Source organism: Apodemus sylvaticus, chromosome X, assembly GCF_947179515.1.
Source record: "Apodemus sylvaticus chromosome X, mApoSyl1.1, whole genome shotgun sequence".
In the NCBI taxonomy this organism is placed as follows: domain Eukaryota; kingdom Metazoa; phylum Chordata; class Mammalia; order Rodentia; family Muridae; genus Apodemus; species Apodemus sylvaticus.
Genome location: NC_067495.1, coordinates 5216629 through 5229961, shown reverse-complemented (window position 1 = coordinate 5229961; position 13333 = coordinate 5216629).

Genomic DNA, 13333 nt, shown 5'->3' with positions numbered 1-13333 from the left:
CGGTTTTACAGGGTTTTTGGTGTGTGTGTGTGTGTGTGTGTGTGTGTGTGTGTGTGTGTGTGACTTTTCTCTTTTTATTTCCTTTTTGAAAAAAATAAAGCCTTGTGAGTTTGGGTGTTATTTACATTTTAGGAACTGTGAAAATCCATACAATGCTTATTACATTCCTGTTTATTATAAAATTTTCATTTGCTTCTTGGCAGATGCTACATGAAATGCTGTTACAAACTGAAGTGTCTAAACAACATGCACTCAATATTTGTCATGTTCAGAGGCAGTAGCTCCAGCAGCTCGTCCAGCGGAAAGGGCCACTGCCAGTGGAACTGAGGTGACGGGGACCAGGCAGGTCCTGCACCCGCTACCACTGGCCACCACTGGCCAGCCAGGCTGCATTCAGTGGAGTTTCACCACTTTTTATCACACTGAAGCCCCATTAGACCTCTACCTCCTGCCAGCCAGTTACAAGAGGAACTCCACCATCTTGTCTCCCGGACACCAGAGAGATCTGACAGTGCCAGGTATGCAGAAATAGTCCGAGGCTAACATTGCTTGGGTCTAAGCCTGCCAGGCTTTTGACTGCACCCAGGCCCTGAGTAGCTCAGTGGGCCATCTGTCCTCCAATCCGGTTGGGGGGTCGTTTGCCCTGCAGATTGCCCAGCACTTGTAGGGGCACTCGCTGCCATCTCAGCTACTGACAGAACCAGTTAGCAGACATAGCCTGAAGCTAACATCACTTGGGCGTAAGCCTGTCTGGCTTTTTCCTGGACTCAGAGCCTGGGCAGCTTGGCAGGCCGTTTGTGCAACAACACGGTTGGGGGATCTTTTGCACTGCAGAGGGATCAGCACTTGGAAAAGATTGTCACAGCATCCGCCATCATCACTCTCTGAATCGGAGCAGAAGAGCAGCACCAGGTTCACAGAGACATCTTAGGGCAGGAGATATTAGGGCTCCAAGGGCACCCAAGAGGAAGTCAACATATCAGCAATCTGTGCCAGGGGAAGCCCAGTCATCCAGAGGTGAAATAGCCTTACAGGCTCACAGGAGGTTCAAACACCAGCCAGGGACAACAAGACCAACTAATACCAGAGATAACAAGATGGCAAAAGGCAAACATAGAAATGTTACTAGCAGGTACCTAGGCAATATGGCAGTGTCTGAACCCAATTCTACAACAGCAGCAGCAAGTCCTGGATACCCAACACACCAGAAAAAACAAGATTTGGATTTAAAATCACTGCTTATGATGCTGCTAGAGGAACACAAAAAGGACATAAATAAATACCTTAAAGAAATACAGGTGAACATGAATAAGTTAGAAGCCCTTACAATGGAAACACAAAAATCACTTAAAGAATTCAGGAGAATATGGGTCAACAGATAGAAGCCAATGAAGAGGAAATGCAAAAATCACTTAAAGAATTACAGGAAAACACAAAGAAACAAATGAAAGAACTGAGCAAAACCATCCTGGATCTAAAAACAGAAGTAGAAACAAGTAAGAAATTACAAAGGGAGACAACTTTGGAGATAGAAAACCTTGGAAAGAAACCAGGGGCCATAGATGCAAATATCAACAGAATACAAGAAATGGAAGAAAGAATCTCAGATGCTGAAGATACCATAGACACCGTGGACTCAAAAGTCAACGAAAATGCAAAATGCAAAAAGGTTGTAACCCAAAGCATCCAGGAAATCCAGGAAACAATGAGAAGATCAAACCTAAGGATTAGGATTATAGGTATAGATGAGAGTGAAGATTTACAACTGAAAGGGCCAGCAAATATCTTCAACAAAATTATGGAAGAAAAATGCCCCTAACCTAAAGAGAGAGATGACCACGAATATACAAGAAGCCTACAGAACTCCAAACAGACTGGACAAGAACAGAAATGCCTCCTGTCACATAATAATCAAAACCCCAAATATACTAAAACAGGAAAGAATATTAAAGACGGTAAGAGAAAAACGCCAAATAACATATAAAGGAAGACCTATCAGAATTATACCTAAACATAGTAAAAGCAGTATACTGCAAACCCATAGCCAGCATCAAACTAAATGGAGAGAATCTTGAAGCAATTGCACTAAAATCAGGGACTAGATCATTCTGCCCCCTCTCCTTATCTTTTCAATATTGTACTTGAGGTACTAGCTAGAGCAATTAGACAACATAAGGAGGTCAAAAGGATACAATTTGAAAAGGAAAACTCAAACTATCACTATTTGCAGATGATATAATAGTATACTTAAGTGACCCCCAAAAATCCACCAGAGAACTCCTACAGCTGATAAACAACTTCAGCAAAGTGGCAGGTTATAAAATCAACTCAAGCAAATTAGTAGCCTTCCTATACTCAAAGGATAAGTAAACTGAGAAAGAAATTAGGGAAATGACACCTTCAAATTCATCTGGAATAACAAAAAAACCCAGGATAGCTAAAACAATTCTCAACAGCAAAAGACCTTCTGGGGTAATCAGTATCCTGGACTTCAAGCAATACTACAGAGCAATAGTGTTAAAAACTGCATGGTATTGGTACAGTGACAGGCAGGCGGATCAATGGTATATGATTGAAGATCCAGAAATGAACCCACGCACCTATGGCCACTTGATCCTCGACAAAGGAGATTAAAACATCCAGTGGAAAAAAGATAGCCTTTTCAAGAAAAGAAAAACTTCGTCTACATCTTTTCATGGTAGGGCTCATTGACACTTGGAATTTACATTATGTCTTTGAGATCTTTAACTGTATTATACCTTCAAAATAATAATGGCAAATTGTTATTAGTAGTATGTATATTTCCTTGTTTTATTATACTGTATCTAGGTAGTAACTGAAGATTTCTTGAGCATTAGCATTTTCATGGCATCTTTGACATATGATACGAAATTATAAGGTAAGGCTAGTCCCTAATATTAACTCTTGATTGAAAATATCCTCAATAGTATATCACAATAAAGATAATAATTGAATTCAAATGTACAAACAAACAAACACAAATTTCATCTCCCTTTTTCACAATATCATTCACAATGTCATTCAAAACATTATGACAGTGGCAGGAAATAAAGGCCAGTGAATGCAATCAGATCCTGGGATTATCTTCTCAGTATTGAAACAAAAAATAGGATGGTTGTAGTGTGTTTGTGTGTGTGTTTGTGTGTGTATGTGTGTTTTATAAGATTTTTTATTAGATATGTTCTTTATTTACATTTCAAATGTTGTCCCCTTTCCTGGTTTACCGCCTCAAAAAAAAAAAAAAAAAAAAAAAACCCTAACCCATCCCTCTCCCCTTGCTCACCAATCGACCCTCTCCCACTTCCCTGTTCTAGCATTCCCCTATATTGGGGCATCCAGCCTTCTCAGGACCAAGAGCCACTCCTCCTTTTGATGTCCAACAAGGCATCTGGAGCCGTGGGTTAGTCCCTGGAGTTACTAGCTAGTAGATATTGTTATTCCTCCTATAGGGCTGCAAAACCTTTCAGCTCCTTGAGTCCCTTTCTCTAGTTCCTCCATTGGGGACGCTGTGCTCAGTTTAATGGTTTACTGAGAGTGTCACCCTCTGTATTTGTCATGCACCAGCAGAACCTCCTCTATATTGATGCAGAACATCCTCATACACTTGTTGGCATCCATAATAGTGTCTGGGTTTGGTAACTAATATGGGATGGATTCCCAGGTGGGGCAGTCTCTGGACGGTCTTTCCTTCAGTCTCTGATACACACTTTGTGTCTGTATCTCCTCCTGTGGATATTTTGTTCCCCATTCTAAGAAGGACCACAGTGTCCACATATTGGGCTTCCATCTTCTTGAGCTTCATGTGATCTGTGAATTTTATCTTAGGTATTCCAAAATTTGGGGCTATTATCCACTTATCAGCAAGTGCATACCATGTGTGTTCTTTTGTTGCTTGGGTTACATCACTCAGGATGTTATTTTCTAGTTCTGTCAATGTGCCTAAGAATTTCATGAATTCATTGTTTTTAATTGCTGAGTAGTACTACATTGTATAAATGTACCACATTTTCTTTATCCATTCCCCTGCAGAGAGACATTTGGGTTCTTTCCAGCTTCTGGTTATTATAAATAAGATTGCTATGAACATAGTGGAACATGTGCCCTTATTCCCTGCTGGAGAATCCTCTGAGTATATGCCCAGGAGTGGTATAGCAGGGTCTTCCAGTTGTATTTTTCCCAATTTTCTGAGGAACCACCACACTGATTTCCAGACTGGTTGTACCAGCTTTCAAACCCACCAGCAGTGGAGGAGTATTCCTCTTACTTCACATTCTCACTAGGATGGTTCTTAATTAGGTTAAGCTAGTACAAGGTATGGCCAGCACACGTTAATAGCTTCAGTGTTTGAGCAGAGAGAATACTGATGTTTTAAACAGTTAAATAACTGCAAAACAACTAGAGGGAAAAGAATTTCTTTAGCTTGTTTATCAGCAAACTAGATGGAACAGGCAGGGATGAAAATGCTATCATTAAGATATCTATATGTTTTGGGAATGGAAATCAATTGATAAGATTAGATATTTTCAAAATGCAGTAAATATAACTCATAATAGACAGTATTTAAGATTGTTATAATTTTTTATTTGTGATCATAATAGCTCTGCTATACAAGGAAGTCAAATGGAGGATCTAAAATAGTTTTAGTGTGCATGTTATTGGGAAGAGAGACCAGAACTTTAAGTCAAGTTATGAAGTGAAACATTTTTCATCATACATCTGATTTTCTTTGTTTTCAGTGTTTCTTCAAGCATAATTTGAATAGAGATAAAAGAAAGGCACCATGTAATTAATTGAACTTTAGCTACAGAACAGTCTTATGACCATAGAGTAGACCAGAACTCACTTTCAGAACTGAAGTTCCCTGTGAAGCAAATACTTGTAAACTCAAGAATGCCTAGGATACAGAGAACTTACTTTGTGTTAGGCTGTACCATATTTATTTTTTACTGACATCAATTACAAGGCAGATATTTCTGTTATATAAATTATAGTTCATCAATAGTACAAGACTATGGCAATTCTTCAGCTATGGATGTAGGAATGACTCCACATATTTTTGGACTACAAGGAAAAAGTGAGCAGACATTTGTGCTTATTTGTGTGAGACAGCATCCCATCAAAACCAGGTTCCCCTTAAATTCTTAGGTAGTCAGGGATGGCCTTGAAATTCTGGTTCTCTGGTCTACATCTACAGAGATTACACAGGTGTGTGTCTTCTTGCCTAGCTAATGTTAGAAGTTCTGTTGAGTTGTTCCAATAATCTCACTGACCTCTGCAACACACACACACACACACACACATACCCACCCACATACACACACACACACACACACACACACACACACTCAATTAGGAAAAGGCACAAAGGCAAGCAAGCAAATAAGAAATGTTACCTAAAAGGTATAAAAATACCACTAAGACACAAAGAAACATTACTAACCAAAGACAAAGGACAAAAGCAGATTTCAGAAGTGACCCTGAAGTTATTCTGTTCTAACAATTATATTCTATGGTACATACCTGTTATCACAGCATCAAGAAAGGGAAGCAGTAAGTTACTAAAAACCCATGACAATATAATAAGAGCAGATATAAAAATCAAATTAATAAAGAAATATCCCTTTCATATGAGTATGTTTATGTACAGGCTGGTTTTGTGTGTCGACTTGACACAGGCTGGAGTTATCACAGAGAAAGGAGCTTCAGTTGGGGAAGTGCCTCCATGAGATTCAGCTGTGGGGCATTTTCTCAATTAGTGATCAAGTAATTTTATGAGGTCCCAATTGTCAATTCTTGATCTTAGAGCATATGCTATTGGTGTTCTGTTCAGAAACTTTCTCCCTATACAGATGTCCTCAAGGGTCTTCCCCAGTTTCTTTTCTAAACAGTCCCATAACCCCTAAGGAAATAGAAGAAGTCATAGAAAGTCTTCCAACCTAAAAAAGCACAGGACCAGATGGTTTCAGTGTAGAATTCTATCAGACCTTCAAAGAAGACCTAACACCAATACTCTTCAAATTATTCCACAAAATAGAAACAGAAGGAACACTACCCAATTCCTTCTACGAAGCCACATTTACGCTGATTACAAAACCACACAAAGTTCCAACAAAGAAAGAGAACTTCAGACCAATTTCCCTTATGAACATCAATGCAAAAATACTCAATAAAATTCTTGCCAACCGAATCCAAGAACACATCAAAACGATCATCCACCATGATCAAGTAGGCTTTATCCCAGGGATGCAGGGTTGGTTCAATATACGGAAATCCATCAATGCAATCCACTACATAAACAAACTCAAAGAAAAAAACCACATGGTCATTTCCTCGGATGCTGAAAAAGCATTTGACAAAATTCAGCATCCTTTCATGCTTAAAGTCTTGGAAAGAACAGGAGTTCAAGGCTCATACCTAAACATAGTAAAAGCAATATACAGCAAACCGGTAGCCAGCATCAAACTAAATGGAGAGAAACTTAAAGCAATCCCACTAAAATCAGGGACTAGACAGGGCTGCCCCCTTTCTCCTTATCTTTTCAATATTGTACTTGAGGTACTAGCTCGGGCAATTCGACAACATGAGAAGGTCAAAGGGATACAAATTGGAAAGGAAGAAGTCAAACTATCATTATTTGCAGATGACATGATAGTCTACCTAAGTGACCCAAAAAACTCCACTAGAGAGCTCCTACAGCTGATAAACAACTTCAGCAAAGTGGCAGGTTGTAAAATCAACTCAATCAAATCAGTGGCCTTCCTATACTCAAAGGATAAGCAGGATGAGAAAGAAATTAGGGAAATGACCCCCTTCACAATAGCCACAAACAGTATAAAGTACCTTGGGGTGACTCTTACCAAACATGTGAAAGATCTGTATGACAAGAACTTCAAGACTCTGAAGAAGGAAATGGAAGAAGACCTCAAAAAATGGGAAAACCTCCCATGCTCATGGATCAGCAGGATCAATATAGTTAAAATGGCCATTTTACCAAAAGCGATATACAGATTCAATGGAATACCCATCAAAATCCCAACTCAATTCTTCACAGAGTTAGAAAGAGCAATTATCAAATTCATCTGGAATAACAAAAAACCCAGGATAGCTAAAACTATTCTCAGCAACAAAAGAAATTCTGGGGGAATCAGTATCCCTGACCTCAAGCAATACTACAGAGCAATAGTGTTAAAAACTGCATGGTATTGGTACAGTGACAGGCAGGCAGATCAATGGAACAGGATTGAAGATCCAGAAATGAACCCACACACCTATGGCCACTTGATCCTCGACAAAGGGGCTGAAAACATCAAATGGAAAAAAGGTAGCCTTTTCAACAAATGGTTCAACTGGAGGTCAGCATGCAGAAGAATGCGAATTGATCCATCCTTGTCTCCTTGTATTAAGCTCAAATCCAAATGGATCAAGGACCTCCACATAAAGCCAGACACCCTGAAGCTAATAGAAAAGAAACTGGGGAAGACCCTTGAGGACATCGGTATAGGGAGAAAGTTTCTGAACAGAACACCAATAGCATATGCTCTAAGATCAAGAATTAACAAGTGGGACCTCATATAATTACAAAGTTTCTGTACGGCAAAGGACACCATCAAAAGGACAAATCGGCAACCAACAAATTGGGAAAAGATCTTCACCAATCCTACATCAGATAGAGGGCTAATATCCAATATATATAAAGAACTCAAGAAGTTAGACTCTAGAAAACCAAACAACCCTATTAAAAAATGGGGTACAGAGTTAAACAAAGAATTGTCACCTGAAGAACTTCGGATGGCAGAGAAACACCTTAAAAAATGCTCAACTTCATTAGTCATTAGGGAAATGCAAATCAAAACAACCCTGAGATTTCACCTTACACCAGTCAGAATGGCTAAGATTAAAAATTCAGGAGACAGCAGGTGTTGGCTAGGATGTGGAGAAAGAGGAACACTCCTCCACTGCTGGTGGGGTTGCAAATTGGTACAACCACTCTGGAAATCAGTCTGGAGGTTCCTTCGAAAACTGGGCACCTCACTTCCAGAAGATCCTGCTATACCACTCCTGGGCATATACACAAAAGATTCCCCAGCATGTAATAAGGATACATGTTCCACTATGTTCATAGTAGCCCTATTTATAATTGCCAGAAGTTGGAAAGAACCCAGGTATCTCTCAACAGAAGAGTGGATGCAAAAAATGTGGTATATATACACAATGGAGTACTATTCAGCCATTAGAAATAATGAATTCATAAAATTCTTAGGCAAATGGATGGAGCTGGAGAATATCATGCTAAGTGAGGTAACCCAGACTCATAAGATGAATCATGGTATGCACTCACTAATAAGTGGATATTAACCTAGAAAACTGGAATACCCAAAACATAATCCACACACCAAATGAGGTACAAGAAGAACGGAGGAGTGGCCCCTTGTTCTGAAAAGACTCAGTGAAGCAGTATAGAGCAAAATCAGAACAGGGAAGTGGGAAGGATTGGGTGGGAAAACAGGGGGAGGGAAGGGGACTGATGGGACTTTCGGGGAGTGGGGGTCCAGAAAAGGGGAAATCATTTGAAATGTAAATAAATATATCAATAAATTAAAAAAATAGAAAAATATATAAAGTATTTGAATAGTTCAGGTCACACATACTTCTAGCATTTACCACAGAACCAGCATCTTATGTCCATAAAAAATTGTCAGAATTACATTGTTTGTATAAGTAGCATCTGCTGTATCCTTGAACGTGTTGTTATCTGGATTTAAACATTTTCGATGCTTTTCAATTATATTGTTACACTTTTTGGCTTGGTTCCCGTTAAATAATTTGATCTTCTAATGTGTCCTCTTCACAGAAACATTTCAAAGCTTTAGCAAAAAAAAAAAAAAAAAAAAAAAAAAAATCCTGAATTATGTGATATATTTGAGTATTGTTCAAATAGGTAGACATACATTTCAAACCATGCAGTGCTTTATAGAGAATATATGCTTTCCCTATATAATCAAAATGATAACAGAGTCAAGAAATAAAATGATTTCCAAATCAAAAAAAAAAAAAAAAGAAAAGAAAAGAAAAGAAAATTAGTGATCAAGTGGTGACGGCCCCCTGTGGGTGGTTCCACCTTTTGGCTGGGATTCTTGGGTTCTATAAAAGAGCATGCTGAGCAAGCCAGGGGAAGCAAGCCAGTAAGAAACATCCCTCCATGGCCTCTGCATCAGCTCCTGCTTCCTGACCTGCTTGAGTTCCAGTCCTGACTTCCTTTTGTGATGAGCTGCAACATGGAATTGTAAGCTCAATAAACCCTTTCCTCCCCAACTTGTTTCTTGGTCTTGATGTTTGTGCAGGAATAGAAACCCTGACTAAGACAGTTTAAATACATCAAAATGTATGTATAAGGGATGTAGTAGTTAACATAATAGCATGAAAGTGAAAAAAATTCTGGAACAGCAGCACAAAACTGAAATAAGTCCCAAAATATTAATTTTTCACTACCACTAAATCCCCCTTCTGTGTGTGTACCCGAGAAAGGGGTCAGAGAAGGAGGTTTGATACCTGCTTGGTTTCATGGAATAAAATTTTCGCCCCTGGAAAAAGGAACTGAGCATAGGGTTTGTAAAATAAAAAATACATGCAATTCTAATCACTTGCTATGCACCACATCCAATATTACTGGCCAAAATTAACAACATAGATGTTTCTAACTTTAACTTCCAGCATAAAATTAAGAAAAAGAAAAATAACCCTGAGCAGTTGATCCTGTTTGAGCCATTTACTCCAAGATATTTATCCAAGAGAATTAAAAAAAGAAAAGAAAATATATAATTCTAGTAATATAAAATTTAAAAGAGGGGGAAATTAAAACACTTTTAGATCCTTCAAATGAGATATTCCTAAATGTTGTCTGATCATGCATTTGGAGAGTTTTCAAAGATGCCTATGAGATGAAAGTTAGAAAAACACAAAGTATTTTTAAAAAGTAAACAATATGCCTGTTGCAACACTATAAAGAATGGTATTAAAAACTACTGAAAGATAGAAAAACAGTTTGTCTGGTGTTGAAAGTGAAGCACACAGAATAATGAGTTATCAACTGAAAGCAGTAACACATATTCCTATGAGATTCTGCTTCTTGCCCTATGCAGTATTTGCAGTGTTTGTTTTACACCAAGTCCTTAGGCTATATATTTTGGTGTTCTGTAATTTTCTCTGTGTCATATTGGCCAATATGTTTAAATGGTGAAAGGGATTCTTTTGTCAAAAGGGTGCTGTAAAGTTTCAAGATGTTTTTTTCTAAGCACTACCAAGAGAGCTGGAAACTACCACTCATAATTTAAGGCATTTAAGGGATCTCTCAACTAAATTTCCCCCAACTCCCACAAGGTATGCAAAAAGTGCCATAGTTTAATGGTAAGTTCCTTATGAAATAAAAAAGAAACAAAAGCAAATGTCAAAACATCTTATTTATCCCAAAACCTAGACATTTTAACCTAGATATATTTTGATTTTCTATTGTTACAACTACAGGGGAAAAATCACTTCTTTTAATTATCATTTAGAACATACTTTTATTATTTGTTTTCTTCTACACTGTCCTCCTCTGTGCATATCAAACACATAAAGAAAAAAATCTACAGATGACAAAATTGATGGAAGATAATGTAAAAATAAGAATTGTAACATAACTGTTGTGGTGGCTTATTTCTTATTATCAACATGACACTATAGAATCTGGGGGAAAGACCTCAATAAGGAATCATCTAGATCAGGCCAGATTTTGTACATGTTTGTGGAGTATTATTTTAATGATATTATTTGGTGTGGGAAGATCATGTCAACTCTGGTTAGCACCATTCCCTAATCATGGACACTGAACTGCATAAACATAGAGAATATGATACAAATAGGCATATACTAGCCCCACACGATAGTAGTGGGAGACTTCAACACCCAGCTCTCACCAATTGGCAGGTCATTGAAACAGAAACTAAACACAGTCACAGTAAAACTAATAGAGGTAAAAAAAAAAAACAAACAAATGTATTTAACAGATATAGGCAGAATATTTCACACTAAAATAAGAGAATATAGCTTCTTCTCAGCACCTCATGGTACCTTCCCCAAAATTGACCACATAATTGGTCACAAAACAAACCTCAACAGATATAAGAAGAGTGAAATAATCCCATGCATCCTATCAGATCACCACAGACAAAGGCTAGACTTCAATAACAACAAAAACAAAAGAAAACCCACATATCCATGTAAGCTGAACAATTCTCTACTTAATGATAACTTGGTCAGTGAAGAAATAAATTAAAGACATAATGGAATTTAATGAATATGATGACACAGCATACCCAAATTTATGGGACACAATGAAAGCTCTACTAAGAGGAAAATTTATAGCACTAAGTGCCCTTGTAAAGAAATTGGAGAGATTCTACACTAGCAAATAAACAGCAAATCTGAGAGCACGAGAACAAAATGAAACTAACACACACAAGAGGACTAGACAGCAGGAAATAGTCACAGTCAGGGCTGAAATCAACCAAGTAGAAGTAAAAAGAACCATACAAGGAATCAACAAACCAAAATTTGGTTCTTTGAGAAAATTAACAAGATAGATAAACCCCTAGCCAGACTAACCAGAGGGCACAAGGACAGTATCCAAATTAACAAAATCAGAAATGATAAGTGAGACAGAACAACAGAAACTGAGGAAATTCAAAAAGTTATCAGATCCTACTACAAAAGCCTATACTCAATAAAATTGGAAAATCTAGATGAAATGGATGATTTTCTAAAGAGATACCACATACAAAAATTAAATCAGGAGGAGGTAAACTGTCAAGACAGGTCTGTATCCCCTATAGAAATAGAAGTCATTAAAAACTTCCCAACCAAAAAAAGCCTAGGGCGAGATGGCTTTAGTGCAGAATTCTACCAGACTTTCAAAGAGATAACACCAACATTCCTCAAATGATTCCATACAATAGAATCAGAAGGAACATTACCCAATTCATTCTATGAAGCCACAATTACTCTGATACCCAAACCACACAAGGACCTAACAAAAAAGAGAACTTCAGGCCAATCTCACTTACGAATATCAATATGAAAATACTCAATAAAATTCTGGCAACCCAAATCCAAGAACACATCAAAACCATCATTCAGGATGATCAAGTAGGCTTCATCCAGGGATGCAAGGTTGGTTCAATATACAAAAATCCATTAACATAATCAACTATATAAATAAACTCTAAGAAAAGACACCCACAGGATCATCTCATTAGATGCTATAAAAAAGCATTTGGCACCCCTTCATGTTAAAAGTAATCTCTAATGTATAAGAAGTACTTAAAGAAATGTTCAACATCCTTAGTCATCAGGGAAATGAAAATCAAAACTACCTGAGATTCCACCTCACACTGGTCAGAATGGCTAAGATCAAAATCTGGTGGCAACATATGTTGACAAGGATATGGAGAAAGAAGAACACTCCTCCATTGCTGTTGAGATTTCAAAATATAATACCACTCTGGAAATCAATCTTGAGGTTTCTTAGAAAATTGGAAATTAATCTACCTGAAGACATGACTATAGCAGTCTTGGGCATATATTCAAAGGATTCCCCACCATGCCACAGGGACACATGTTCTACTCTGTTTATAGCAGCCTTATTTGTGGTAGCTAGAATCTGGAAAAAAAAAAACCCAGATATTCCACAATAGAAGAATGGATACAGAAAATGTGGTTCACAATGGAATTCTACTCAGCTGTTCAGTACGAGGACATCATGAGATTTTCAGACAAAGGGATGGATCTAGAAAATATCACCCAGAGTGAGGCAACTCAGACCCCAAAGCACATGCATGATATGTACTCACTAATAAGTGGATGTTTGCCAAAAAGTACAGAAAACCAAGGATACAAAGTTAAGAACTCAAGAAGGTTAAGAAGCCCAAGAGCCCAAGTGAGGATGCCTCACTCCAACTTGGGATGGAGAAGAAAGCAGTCATGGGTAGGGGCAAAAAGAGGAAGGGACATGGGTGAGATAAGAAACGGGCAGGGGAAAGAGGGAACACAATCCAGTAATGGTGGATGGAGGCAGAGTGGGGGGGGGGGGGCGACAGGACTGAAGCCCTAAGGGCCAGCAGAAAGAATGGAAACAGGTAACCTTGAGAGGAATGATTTTGGAGGACCCTATAGAAAGTATCAAAGAACCAGGAGGTGAGAGATTCTCAGAACCCAAATGGAGGGAATTTAGATGAAATGCCCAACAGTCTACTTCCAGTAGAAAGACAGGGCATCA